The sequence below is a fragment of the Helianthus annuus genome, chromosome 15, assembly GCF_002127325.2.
Source record: "Helianthus annuus cultivar XRQ/B chromosome 15, HanXRQr2.0-SUNRISE, whole genome shotgun sequence".
Taxonomy (NCBI): Eukaryota; Viridiplantae; Streptophyta; class Magnoliopsida; order Asterales; family Asteraceae; genus Helianthus; species Helianthus annuus.
This window is the reverse complement of record NC_035447.2, coordinates 5,803,772-5,818,628: the sequence shown is the minus strand read 5'-3', so window position 1 is coordinate 5,818,628 and position 14,857 is coordinate 5,803,772.

Here is a 14,857-nt window from a genome sequence, read left to right as displayed (position 1 = left end):
CCTAGGCATCACGAATAGTCTCGCAAACTCGATGCCGTATCTGAATGAACAATATTTTATTATTAGTTTGATCCGCTGTGGATATATTCGACTTCTGTAATACATTTGATATTACCACCAGAGGTTGAAGTATATATTTGTCTTTAAAGCTTCCGCAGTGCATTTATATAATTGTGTGGTTTGACTATATTGTTGCCAACATCGTCACGGTAATCCCCCACCGGGCCCACCGGTGATACACGTGGAAATCGGGGTGTGACAGGTTGGTATCAGAGCCAACGTTGAGTGAATTAAACACTATCCTATTGTGTTTAATCTCAATGACACAATTGCACATACTTGAGTCTAGACAAGAACTTAGGACAAATTCGGATTGATACTCCTTTTTGTCTTTGTTTTCATTTCGATTTTTAATAAGTTTTGGAGCAGGAAAATGCCACCTGTTATATTCCGAGGAAGAGGAAGGGGAAGAAGAGGCAGAGGAGATATCGTGACACATCACGATCACGAAGCTGGACCGTCAGGTACAAGACCTCCTTCAATGACAAGGAGCGAAGAACCACAACGACGAAGAGACCTTTACGAACCCGCGAGGCATTCCACCTCGCACAGCTCGACGCCATCCTACCGGCACTCCTTTGGGCCAAACTCAGAAAATGATCCCAACAACCCGCAACCTTCCTTCATACCTCCACAACGTTCGGTATCGCACCGAAATTACGACGATCCTACTCCATACTTCATAGGTCAGTTTAATCCAGCTGACTACATACAGGAACCTTCAGGCTTTGTTCCACTAGGGCCACAAGATCACTTCTCCGAAGACCATATGGATGAAGATACTGATCCAACTGAACCTGCTCGTGGTACGCCCACGCATCCGATAGAAGTCTCTGATGGGTCATCCTTCCATGGCACACCCTACCAGGGACCAGATAGTTTCCAAGCGTTGTTCGACCGACATGAGTGGTACTACACACCACCTCAACAGACATCACAACAACCGCGACATCCACAGGATCCCTCTGAGGATTCACGCTTTGAGGCAGTTACGCCACCGCCTCCGCCACCGGCGCAACCAGTAATGCCTGATCCGCCAAGGCGTAGGAGGACAAATGCTCGTATGTCCACACGAGGAGGAGGGGGTATCCACTTCAGCACCCCTCGACACTCAAGTAGTAGCCACTATCCGCCGCTACAAGAAGAAGGACCTTCAAGTCCTATACAGGAGGCGAACTCCGCACCAGCTGCACAAAATTCGCCACCATTTGGGTATGACCAACCCATACCTGCTTACACGGGTCCAACGGCTTACAACCCGTTCGAACCGTCACAAGCACAATACAACTACAATTATGAGCGCGACCCGTATGTGGTGTCGGCTAGATATAACGCACGCTACCCTGACGGAGCTCACGGGAACATGGGAGCAGCGGACTACTCAGCTCATGGGTATCCCATACCTCCCAGACCTCCAGTTCCGCAACAAGCGCCACAACCACGTTTCTCTCCTCCTAAACAGGAAGAGATACTCCATCGACTAGATCGTGTGGAGAGAGAGTTCGAGGAAGAGAAAAAGAGCCACCGAGGATTTCTCAAAGGCTTGGCGAACCTACTAAAGGGCAAAAAGAAGAAACGTGACCACTAGCCCTTAATAGTTGTACTAATGTAATTTCTACTTTGAAAGAAGTCCCTGCGTGGACATTTATCGTATTTCAGTCCCTATGTGGACTTATATTTTAGTCCTTGCATGGACACCTATCTTGTATTAGTCCCTGCGTGGACTTGTCACTTATTTTAAAACCTCTATGGAGGTATGTACTATTCGAAAGACCCGTTTAGGGCAATATGTAATTGCATTTGAGATTATGGAATGTATGTTATGAATTTTGTTTTAAGATGTATGAAATAAATCAAAACCATTCCTTTTATATTGATCTGCCTAAATAAAGGATCTTAAAGAGTGAAACCTAGCCTGGTGTCTTTTAAAGATCCGGCCAAGATGGTAGGACTTAATTAAAAGATTCAGATTCCCTGTTAACCGCTGCAAGCATGTTAACGATCATGGCAGATGTGATTCGTTAAAAAATCACGCGCGTCATTCTTATACAATAATCCTTTAAGGATTTCAAAGCCCAACTAAATGGTTTATAAATCGTGGGTTAAATCACCTATGCAGGTGATCAATCGTATTAAAACATCCATTAGTGATGTAGTGCCTACGGGCCAATCTTATTAAAACATCCATTAGTGATGTAGTGCCTACGGGCCAACCATATTGAAACATACATTAGAGGTGTAGTGCCTATGGGCCATAATAATTGTCTTATAAAGACAAAAGGCAGTGGTAGTCTATGACTCTCTGTCAGAAAGAGATAAAAGAACTACGGCTCAAATCTCTATGCCTTTGATTCTCTGAAATCTCGGCTAATGTTATAAAACATCCTCGTGATTAGGCTTTACGCCGCCAATATTATTGTTATAGCTAAAATAGGAGGTATTCAAATCCTAAGATTTAATGAGTAATAAGTTAACCAAATATGGTCTCTGTTACCATGGTTGACAAATTGTCATAAAAGACAATTATATAATAATCTCCTGAATAAAATCTTGTTATCTTCTGTAACAGATTCAAGTTACAATGGCGGATCCCAATGGAGAGAATAGCCATACAAATGAAGATGACTACGACAATGCGCCAGTGCATCTGACAGGCGCACAGCTAAAGGCTCTGATTGACAATGCTGTTCAGGCAGCTCTTGATCGTCAATATACTGAGTCCCAAGGCAGAACCGTATCAAAACCACCCTCTAAACCAAAGACACACTCCAAACCACCCTCTCAACCCAAGAAAGATGACGACAACCACTCGTCCACTGAGAACAACGTTCATCGCGATAGAGAATATACTGATGCATCCAATGCTAAGGGTTGCACCTACAAATACTTTGTATCTTGTAAGCCCCGGGAATTTACAGGGGAGAAAGGTGCTGTTGATTGTATCACCTGGCTAGATGAGATGGACACTATTGTGGACATCAGCGGGTGTGCAGAGAGGGATGTGGTGAAGTATGTGTCCCAGTCATTTAAGGGCGAGGCCCTGGCATGGTGGAGAGCGTTGGTGCAGGCATCAGGTAAGTCTGCTTTATACAAGATGACATGGGAGGAATTTATTGCTCTCATTAAGGAAAACTACTGCCCTCAGCATGAGGTTGAGAAGATTGAGGCTGACTTTGTGTCACTGGTGATGACGAACCTGGACTGCCAGGCATATTTGACGAGCTTCAATACGATGTCTCGCCTGGTTCCATACCTTGTGACACCAGAGTCTAGAAGAATCGCCCGTTTCATTGGGGGCTTGGAGCCTGCGATAAAGGCAAGTGTAAAGGCCTCCCGGCCGACGACCTTCAGGTCAGTTACTGACCTCTCCTTGTCTCTCACTTTAGACGCGGTCCGTCTGAGGACCCTAAGGAGCAAGGAGGCTGAGAAGAGGAAACGTGAGGATGATACCTCACGAAGGTCAGGGAAGAAGCACCGTGGAAACGGTGACGGCAAGAGAGGGGCTGAGACGAAGAAAGATGGGCAAGCTGGTGAAAGGCCCAACTGCAAAATCTGCAAGAAACCCCACTCTGGGAAGTGCAGGTTTGCATCGAATTCACAGTCGCAACCAAAAACTCCTTCCTGTGGACTGTGCAAGTCCAAGGATCATAAGACTGTGGAATGCAAGAAGATCAAGGATGCAACCTGCTATGGTTGTAACGAAAAGGGGCATATCAAGAGTAACTGCCCTAAGAACGCCAGGAAGGCGGAGGAGACAAAGAAGACTAACGCTAGAGTCTTCCGCATGGATGCAAGGGAGGCAGTACAGAACGACAATGTGCTTACAGGTACTTTTCTCGTAAATAATATATTTGCAAGAGTACTTTTCGATTCTGGCGCTGATAAGTCCTTTGTAGACCAAAAGTTTTGTAAACTATTGAACATGCCGATCAAAACCCTAGATATGAAATACGAGGTAGAGTTAGCAGACGGCACGATAGAAACCGTCTCCACTGTTCTAGAGGGATGTGAAATGTCCATTAAGAACCATACTTTTCCTCTATCTCTACTTCCCTTCAAACTAGCGGGTTTCGACATAGTCCTAGGCATGGACTGGTTATCCCGTAATCAGGCCCAAATCATTTGCGGCAAGAGGCATATTGTGCTAAAGACTCCGAGTGGTGAATCACTTACCGTTCGAGGAGATACGCAGTACGGATTACCCGAGGACGTATCTATGCTCAAAGCTTCAAGGTGTTTGAACAGAGGTTGCGTAATTTACATGGCTCAGGTGATAATAGAAGAACCTAAGCCAAAGATCGAGGATCTTCCTGTCATTTCTGAATATCCCGAGGTTTTTCCTGAAGAACTACCTGGATTGCCACCAGATAGACATGTGGAATTCAGAATAGATATCATACCTGGAGCAGCTCCGATAGCAAGAGCACCTTACAGGCTAGCTCCAACGGAAATGAAAGAACTGAGGACCCAGTTGGATGAACTACTGGCGAAAGGTTTTATCAGACCTAGTTCATCTCCCTGGGGAGCACCAGTCCTATTTGTAAAGAAGAAGGACGTATCGATGCGGTTGTGCATCGACTATCGAGAGCTAAATAAAGTTACCATAAAGAATAGATATCCTTTACCGAGGATCGATGATCTATTCGATCAGCTGCAAGGAGCAAGCTATTTCTCGAAGATCGACTTGAGGTCGGGCTATCATCAGCTAAGGGTCAGAGATGAGGATGTACATAAGACAACATTTAGGACTCGCTATGGTCATTACGAGTTCCTAGTGATGCCTTTTGGGCTCACAAATGCACCGGCTGCGTTCATGGATCTCATGAATCGCGTCTGCAAGCCGTATTTGGACAAATTTGTCATAGTCTTCATCGACGATATCCTTATATATTCCAAGAATCAAGCTGACCACGAGAAGCACCTCCGTTGCATTCTCGAATTACTACAGCGTGAGAAACTCTACGCCAAATTCTCGAAATGTGAATTCTGGCTACGAGAGGTTCAGTTTTTAGGTCACGTTGTGAGTGAGCGTGGTATCCAAGTGGATCCCGCTAAGGTAGAGGCGGTCATGAACTGGCAAGAGCCAAGGACGCCTACCGAAATCCGTAGTTTCCTGGGGTTAGCAGGGTACTACAGGAGGTTTATTGAGAATTTTTCGAGGATTGCTGCGCCCTTAACCTCCCTGACCAAGAAGAAAGAAAAGTTTATTTGGGGCCCAAAGCAGCAAGAGTCATTCGAAATACTGAAGCAAAAGCTAAGCAACGCACCTGTGCTGACATTACCGGAAGGTACAGATGAATTCGTAGTTTACTGCGATGCATCACACACGGGCATGGGGTGTGTGCTTATGCAGAAGGGCAAGGTGATTGCCTATGCTTCAAGGCAATTAAAGGTGCACGAAAAGAATTACACCACCCATGATTTGGAGTTGGGTGCCGTTGTATTTGCACTGAAATTGTGGAGGCATTACCTTTATGGTATTAAATTTGTGATTTATTCTGATCACAAAAGCCTCCAGCACCTGTTCAACCAGAAGGAGTTGAACATGAGGCAGCGCCGTTGGATGGAAACCTTGAATGACTATGATTGTGAGATCAGGTACCATCCCGGCAAAGCGAATGTAGTCGCTGATGCCTTGAGCAGGAAAGAAAGGGTAAAACCTATTCGAATCAATGCCAAGAGCATTGAAGTCAAGAACAATTTGATTGAGAAGATATTAGCTGCACAGCGAGAGGCTGTGTTGGAAGCTAATTATCCTAATGAAAAGTTAGGAGTAACTGAGGAGCAGTTGACTCTTAGCAAGGATGGAATCCTTAGATTGAACGGACGTATATGGGTTCCAATTTATGGAGGACTACGAGATGTTATCCTCCAGGAAGCCCATAGTTCCAAATACTCAGTCCATCCTGGTGCAGACAAAATGTATCAAGATTTAAAGGCAAATTATTGGTGGATAGGCTTGAAAAAGTCTGTGGCCGCCCACGTAGCAAAGTGCTTGACTTGTGCTCAAGTCAAAGCCGAGCACCAAAAGCCATCTGGCTTGCTACAACAGCCTGAACTTCCCGAGTGGAAGTGGGAATGCGTAACTATGGACTTCATAACCAAGTTACCCAAAACCAGGAAAGGAAACGATACAATATGGGTCATAGTCGATAGGCTGACTAAATCAGCTCATTTTCTACCCATCAAGGAGACGTATAGCTCCGATATGTTAGCCCAACTGTATGTTGATAAGATTGTAGCTTTGCACGGCATACCTGTGACTATTATCTCCGACAGGGATACCAGGTACACGTCTCACTTCTGGAAGAGTTTCCAGCAATCTTTGGGCACGCGTTTGAACTTCAGTACGGCTTACCATCCACAGACAGACGGTCAAAGTGAGCGTACTATACAGACGTTAGAAGACATGCTTCGTGCATGTGCGATCGATTTAGGTGGTAACTGGGATAAGAATCTACCCCTAATCGAATTCTCCTACAATAATAGCTACCATACCAGCATAAAGGTTGCGCCTTTCGAGGCATTATACGGTAGAAAATGTAGATCGCCTGTATGTTGGGCGGAAGTAGGAGAGGTCCAATTATCAGGACCAGAGATAGTTTTCCAGACGACGGACAAGATTGTCCAGATTCGGGAACGTCTCAAGGCTGCCCGTGACAGGCAGAAAAGCTACGCCGATCCAAAACGTAAGGATCTTCACTTCGAAGTAGGTGAGAAGGTGTTGCTTAAAGTATCGCCCTGGAAGGGGGTGATGCGTTTCGGCAAGAAGGGCAAACTGAGTCCGAGATACATAGGACCTTTTGAGGTCATTGAACGGGTCGGGTCAGTTGCCTATAAGTTGAACTTGCCTGAAGAGCTCAATGGAATTCACAATGTGTTCCACATCTGCAATCTCAAAAAGTGCTTCGCCGATGAATCATTGGTGATTCCACACACAGATGTGCATATAGATGAGAGCTTAAAGTTTATAGAAAAACCTTTGTCGATTGAAGATCGACAGGTGAAGAAGCTTCGAAGAAAGCACGTACCGATTGTAAAGGTCAAATGGGATGCTCGTAGAGGTCCCGAATATACGTGGGAAGTCGAAGACACAATGAAAGAAAAGTACCCCTATTTATTTGAGTAAATCTCGGGTCGAGATTTATTTTAAGGGGGTGACGATGTAACACCTCGAATTTTTGTGTCCAATAATGTGTTAACACGTGTCACTAGATTACACGTGGCATTGATATTAAATAAAGGACTAATATTGACAAACCTTGAAAGTATATAAATTCGAGGGTTATAAATGTCAACCAAGGGTAATTATACTGTATAGTAACCCTAAATAATGCTTGTACCTTCAAACGAACGAATCATAGATCGTACGGAAACAAAACACGAAAGAAAGTGAGAGATTACAAGCTACAGGGGTTAACTGTGTCAACATGTTTAAATTTGTACCTCCGAGTGACCCTTTAACGTTCCCAGGGCTTTGTAACGGTGTTACACGCTCACTAGAATATATATATAAATTTCGTGAAGTTTCGTTATGAAACGAGAAAGTTACGATCGAATTCGTAGGAGAAGGGTTAAAAGCATCAATAATATAAATTAAGTCCTTCTGAATAATAAATAAATTAACCAGGGGCTTAACAATACGGGTAAATAACGCGAGGTCCCTAATCGTAATTAATCGAGGGCCTTATCGCAAAGTTACCCCTTCAAACCCGAAAGGTCAGGTAATTAATTACAAAGATTTTTAATCATGACATAAAGATTTGAAAAAGATTTAATTTTAACCCCTTACGGATCGTAAAGGGTACGCCTTACGGACCGTAAGGAGGGGGAATGATTGCTGAGATCCGCCTATGGCTTACGGACCGCAAGACCGAAGCCATACGGTCCGTAAGCAGCGCCCAGCGACAGAAATGTGGCTGTTGGCTGTTTTAAGCGGCCAGACACAAATTTATGGGTTTTTCAGAGGTATGGTTGCCCCCTACTCGACCCATAAGCCTCTAGGACACATGCCATTCATCCCATATCAGTTGTAGAGTGTTGTGTAATGATCTAAGGGCTTGGTCTTGGCTATAAATACCATGCTCATGCTCACAACTTTCACCACAACACAAACACCCTCATCTGATCATTTCAAAGGCTCTCAAGTGTTCCTCTGTGCTCTCTAAGCAAGTCTTAACTTCTGTAAGTTGCTTAGATCCTTTGTAGTTTCATTTATGCTTAGTAAATCACTAAGAAACAAACCGTCGTAAATACGGTTTGACTATTGAATAAATCCGTGATGGTTCAGTCTTATGACGAATCAAAAGTAGTTATGAGTTAGTATTTATGTGGGTAATAAACCTCTAAAAGGGTTCCCTCTGATCACCACTCTAACTATGTCAAATGTCGAGTCAAACGTGCGGTTAAAAAGTCAACAGAAAGCTATTTTTGCGATTTATGCATAACCTGTAATGTATATGCTATGAAACCTGTTTAGACACTCATAAAACATGATAATAAGTATATAAACTTGTTTGCGCTCGGTTGAATCGACCATTTGCCATATTGAACCGGTTCGGAGCCGAATGTCGCAAAAGTTTGACTTTTGCTTTGACTTCAGTTCTGACCCGTTTTAGTAAGGTATAGATATGCCTTAGGACTCTCTTAGGACCAGGTTACATGATGGTATAAACCTCTGTGATCGGTTCATGAGTTATCCGAGTCTTTTGCGCATTTCCGTTAATCGCCTAGAAGTTGACCGTAACGCCATTTTGAAAATAAAACGAATATTTCGGACACGTGAACGGACCAGAACCTTTCTTATTAAATTAGAAGCATGTCCTTAAAGTTTCACGTCAATCCGAGGTCTAGAATGAGAGTTATGCTAAATATCGCAATTAAAGTAAACTTTTGTAATAAACGGCGCAATTAGCATAACGCCTATCTAAACCAAGATTTCGTCACCAAAACTTTTACCCACTGTATTAAAATAATATTTTGGGAATTTTAAAGATTTTTAATAATTTTTACCTCGCTCATAACCTGCGGTTATGGCTACGGTTCGGTAAATACCGAATATGCCCTTTTCTGCCAAAACTTGAGTTCTACAAGGTCTTTTGACCTGATTCCAGTTGCTACTGATATTAAATAATAAATAAAGTATTTTAGACTTTATGAACTGTTCGGGAAACTCAGATTTCCTGTAGAACTCGAAAAGCTCTTTAAAAGTCTTTAAAATGACCGGAAAACCCCTACGGGGCATAATATTAACTTAAACTCGTTACGGGCATCACGGAAGGTATCCTACTGATACCACAACCTCGTTAAGGCATATTGACTTAGGAAATAGCGTAAGACTCTCATGGTTAACCGTTTCGCCTATTGCGCGCACGGTTCGGCTTATGAAACTAGTTTTCATAAATTAGCCGATACGGGTCAAATTATATTATTTGAACCCCAAAATCCAGAGTGTGAACCTTGAACCCATATAAAGCAAGTCTCTGAACTTGTTTGGGGGCAGAATCACATTCCATTCTCGGTTTTCGCCTTTTCGCGCGATTAAACCATATTTACATTCCGGAACCAACCGGCCTAGGCTACGGCCAATATAAAGACCCGTTAGGATTCTAAGAGGTTAATTAAAACCTTCGTTCCAGATTAGGAGCCCAGTAAAAGCTATCGGTGATTTAATCAAACTAAGGAATAACACTTGCAAAGGTAAATACTTTAACTTATTTCCCCTATACGGGCTTGGGTTACGGTATGTTAATACCGCTTGATTGAGCATTATATTTTTCCATCGCTTAGGTGGTTAATTAAATAATATGATCGGCTCATTTAAACAGTTTTGTTTCTTAAAAGCCTTTGGGGGGTTTAATGACCGTTGTCCCGGATATCCTTGGCATCATTTTACGAAATGGCCACGACCATCGACATCCCGGTGTAGGCGTACACCCGGTATACATTGTCGACATTAAATTAAAAGACGTAGCCGTTGGTTTTTATACTACGGTTTTACGCAATGTGGTGTGTCTATAAATCTTTAACCCGGCACGACCCGGGCTACTGAACGCATAAAAGAACATGTAAAACGTTCACAAGATTATTATGATTTTCCCAAGTTATAAAAGAGTTTGTGCCTTGTGCATTCAAATCAATTTTAATAAACATTTTCAAATGTGTCAGTTGAATGTATTTACCAGTGTAAACTGACGTATTTTTCCCCAAAAGATTAAGTGCAGGTACTATACGAAATGGGCTGGTAATACTTCCTAGGCATCACGAATAGTCTCGCAAACTCGATGCCGTATCTGAATGAACAATATTTTATTATTATTTTGATCCGCTGTGGATACATTCGACTTCTGTAATACATTTGATATTACCACCAGAGGTTGAAGTATATATTTATCTTTAAAGCTTCCGCTGTGCATTTATATAATTGTGTGGTTTGACTATATTGTTGCCAACATCGTCACGGTAATCCCCCACCGGGCCCACCGGTGATACACGTGGAAATCGGGGTGTGACATGTGAACTCACCTTGGTTTGCTCGGTATGTTACTGCTTCTAGGGTTAATTAATGGTTAAGTCCGTTACACACGACCTAGGTATATTGCACATGATTCGATGTAAGTGTTTGCAATCAATTAGGGTTTACAAGTCTTGGTGTTCAATCAACTGTGTGTGGTAATTGATTACATACTGGCATGACATGGTTTGCACATAAATGCAGTAATATATAGCAATTACAGTAACATACGGTATTATATCATACAGAACAGAACACAGTTAACACTTAACAGTTAACAGGGTTAATCACCTAACAGACAATGAAACTCGGACCAACATTACTCCCTTAAAACCCCTGAAAGCTCGGATTAGGTTTAAACACAAGAATCCGGACAAGGCACCATGTATAAACTCGGACAAGGCTTCCTAGCTTAAATGTCGGACCTTAAACAAGTAACAAAAGTCGAACAGGGGGCTTCCCCCTCACAAAACTCGGACAAGGGGTTTCCCTATAAAACTCGGACCCCTTGTGCCTTTCAAAAAGATCGGACCAAATACTCCACACCAAAGTCGGACCCTTAAAAAGTCGGACATATCCCCTTACCCTTCAAAAAGTTGGACCTCAAGGCCTCACAAAGTTCGGACTCTTATGAGGTGTAACAAATTCGGACCTTCATGAGTGTATCACAAAGTTCGGACCAAAGGTTCCTTTATATAAAAATTCGGACCTATGCTCACATCAACAAAAGTCGAACAAGGTATAAGAAATCAAAACTCGGGCAATGCTTTACACTTATAAAGTTCGGACTTTACATCACATTTAAAATTCGGACTTGTATCCTCTTGATAAAAGTCGGACTAGTAACAAAGCTTAAAACTCAGAAATACTTCAAGCACATAATTCGGACTCAAAAACCCTAGTTGCACAGAAACATAAGATAAGTAACGTAACAGTACGTTCATACGATCCTGAAACCCTAATCTCATACTTTTGCATTGCAATTTCGTCCCGAAATTTTGTAGTAGCTTCAGCCTCAGTAGTGGTTGCACGGTTTCCGAATAACTGGGGATACTTGAGTTTCATTTGATCTTCTCGTTCCCAGGTGAACTCTGGGCCATGACGGGAGTTCCAACGAACTTGTACAAGAGGTATTCTAGTGTTCTTGAGGACCTTAACATCCCAGTCCGTGATTTCAACAGATTCCTCGACGAACTGTAACCGCTCGTCGATAGTGAGTTCCTTAAAAGGAACTATGAGAGTCTCATCTGACAGGCACTTCTTCAGATTCGACACATGGAAAACATTGTGAACTGCACCGAGTTCAGCTGGTAAATTTAGTCTGTAGGCCACTTTCCCTGTTCTTTCAATGATTTTGAACGACCCAACGTACCGTGGATTGAGCTTGCCTCGTTTACCAAAACGAACCACATCCTTCCAGGGTGAGACTTTGAGTAGCACTCGATCCCCAACTTGGAACTCGAGCGGTTTCCTGCGCTTATCAGCGTAACTTTTCTGACGGTCACGAGCTGCCGCCATGCGTTGTCGTATCTGTGCAATTCGTTCAGTAGCATCAACTACCATTTCTGGACCTGTGATCTGACTATCCCCCACCTCTGCCCAACAGAGAGGTGACCGGCATTTACGTCCGTACAATGCCTCGAATGGAGCGACTTGTATACTGGTGTGGTAACTGTTGTTGTATGAAGATTCCACCAAAGGGAGATGCTTTTCCCAGCTGTTGCCGAAATCGATAACACATGCCCGAAGCATGTCTTCTAGCGTCTGAATAGTGCGCTCATACTGCCCATCTGTCTGTGGGTGGTAAGCTGTGCTCATGTCTAGCCGAGAGCCAAAAGCTTTGTGCATTGCTTGCCATAGTTCTGAGTTGAATCGTGCATCCCGATCCGAAATAATGAAGGTTGGCACTCCGTGCCTCGAAACAACTCCTTTCAAGTAGATGTCTGCTAAAGTAGAGAACTTATCCGTTTCTTTGATAGCCAAGAAATGAGCAGATTTTGTGAGTCGATCTACGATCCCCCAAATAGTATCATTCCCACGCTGGGATCTAGGCAGGCCAGTAACAAAATCCATGGAAATTTCTTCCCATTTCCACTGTGGTATCTTGGGTTGCTGAAGTAGGCCTGAGGGTTTCTGGTACTCTGTCTTGACCCTCGCACAGGTCAAACACTTGCCGACGTATGTTGCTATGTGGGCCTTCATGCTAGGCCACCAGTATGTAGTTCTAAGATCGTGGTACATTTTATCCGAACCTGGATGTACCGACTAGCGAGACTTGTGAGCTTCATCCATCACAAGTTCCCGTAGGCCGCCATATAGTGGTATCCAAATACGTCCTGTTACATAGTAGGCGCCGTCTTCCCTTTGTTCTAATCGTTGCCTTGAGCCGCGTAAGGCTTCAGCCCTGACGTTTTCTGGTTTCAATGCTTCCACCTGAGCATCTCGTATCTGTGCAGGAAGATCAGACTGAATAGTAAGCTGCAAAGCTCGTACACGCCTAGGTAGAGTGTCTTTTCGACTGAGAGCGTCAGCCACAACATTGGCTTTGCCTGGATGGTATTTGATGGCACATTCGTAATCATTAAGCAGCTTGACCCATCGTCGTTGACGCATGTTCAATTCCTTCTACTTGAAGATATGCTCGAGACTCCTGTGATCGGTGTAGATAGTGCACTTGGTACAGTACAAGTAGTGTCGCCATATCTTAAGCGCGAAAACAACAGCTCCCAGCTCTAGATCGTGCGTTGTGTAATTCCGTTCATGTACTTTAAGCTGTCGCGAAGCGTAGGCAATAACTTTATCCCGCTGCATCAATACACAACCAAGCCCCTGTATCGATGCGTCACAATAGACCACAAAATCGTCCGTGCCCTCTGGCAATGAGAGAATAGGCGCGCTGCATAGCCTATCCTTCAGGTACTGAAAAGCCGTTTCTTGGGTATTACCCCAACGATAGGTAACACCTTTCTGTGTCAGCAATGTAAGCGGCTGTGCGATCTTTGAGAAGTCTTTGATGAATCGTCTGTAGTAACCCGCCAAACACAAGAATTGGCGTATTTCCGTTGGTGTACGCGGTGCAGGCCAGTTCCTGATCGAATCTACCTTGGATGGATCAACATGAATCCCATCCTTGTTTACCACATGGCCTAGAAAGTGGACTTCACGGAGCCAGAAGTCGCATTTTGAAAACTGGGCGTACAGTTGTTCCTTTCGAAGAAGTTCCAAGATAAGACGTAAGTGCTGCTCGTGTTCCTCCTGACTCTTGGAGTAGATCAGGATGTCGTCGATGAAAACAATCACGAACTTGTCTAGATAGGGTTTGCACACCCTGTTCATAAGATCCATGAAAACTGCAGGCGCGTTCGTTAGCCCGAATGGCATGACTTGAAACTCGTAGTGGCCGTAGCGAGTTCTGAATGCTGTTTTGGAGACATCCTCGCCCCGGACTCTCAGCTGATGGTAACCTGACCTCAGATCAATCTTGGAGTAGTAGCTCGACCCTTGCAACTGATCGAATAAGTTGTCAATGCATGGAAGAGGATAGCGGTTCTTCACTGTGACCTTGTTCAATTCGCGGTAATCAATTCACATCCTGAAGGTGCCATCCTTCTTTTTCACAAATAATGCTGGAGCTCCCCAAGGCGAAGGGATAGGTCGGATAAATCCCTTATTCCAGGGGCTGCGTCGATAGTTCTTCCAATTCCGATAGAGCTAAGCGATACGGTGCGCGAGCTATAGGTGCTGCCCAGAACTATAGGAATGAGGTCGATAGAGAACGTCTGACCAACGAGGATAAGATTACAACCCTGAACTATGCGTGGCCTCTAGACTTTTACCATTAGCTAACACTACGACATGTTTGGTGTTCAAGGAAGTTGGTGCACGTCTTAACATTTGACTAACTTTCAAGGACATATAACTGGTATCCACACCCGTATCAAACAAAACAGTAACATAAAAGTCATCGAGAAGAAACTTACCCATTATTACGTTAGGATCGTCCCTTGCGTCACCCTGATCAATCACGTACATGCGGCCCAGGCGTCATTGTTTCCATTGTTTCCCCCAACGCTATCCCCATCGTCGTCCCTGTTTCCATGGTCGTGGTTCTGAGTCTGGTCCTGGTTTATTTGTGGGCAATGCCTCTTGTAGTGATCTTTAGCATCACACTGAAAACATCCTTTAAAACTCTGCTGTTGCTGCTGATTCTGGGGAGATTGAGGCGGTCGTTGCTGTTCTTGAGTTACAGGACGTGAGCTTCGACAATCCTTAGCTTCATGACCA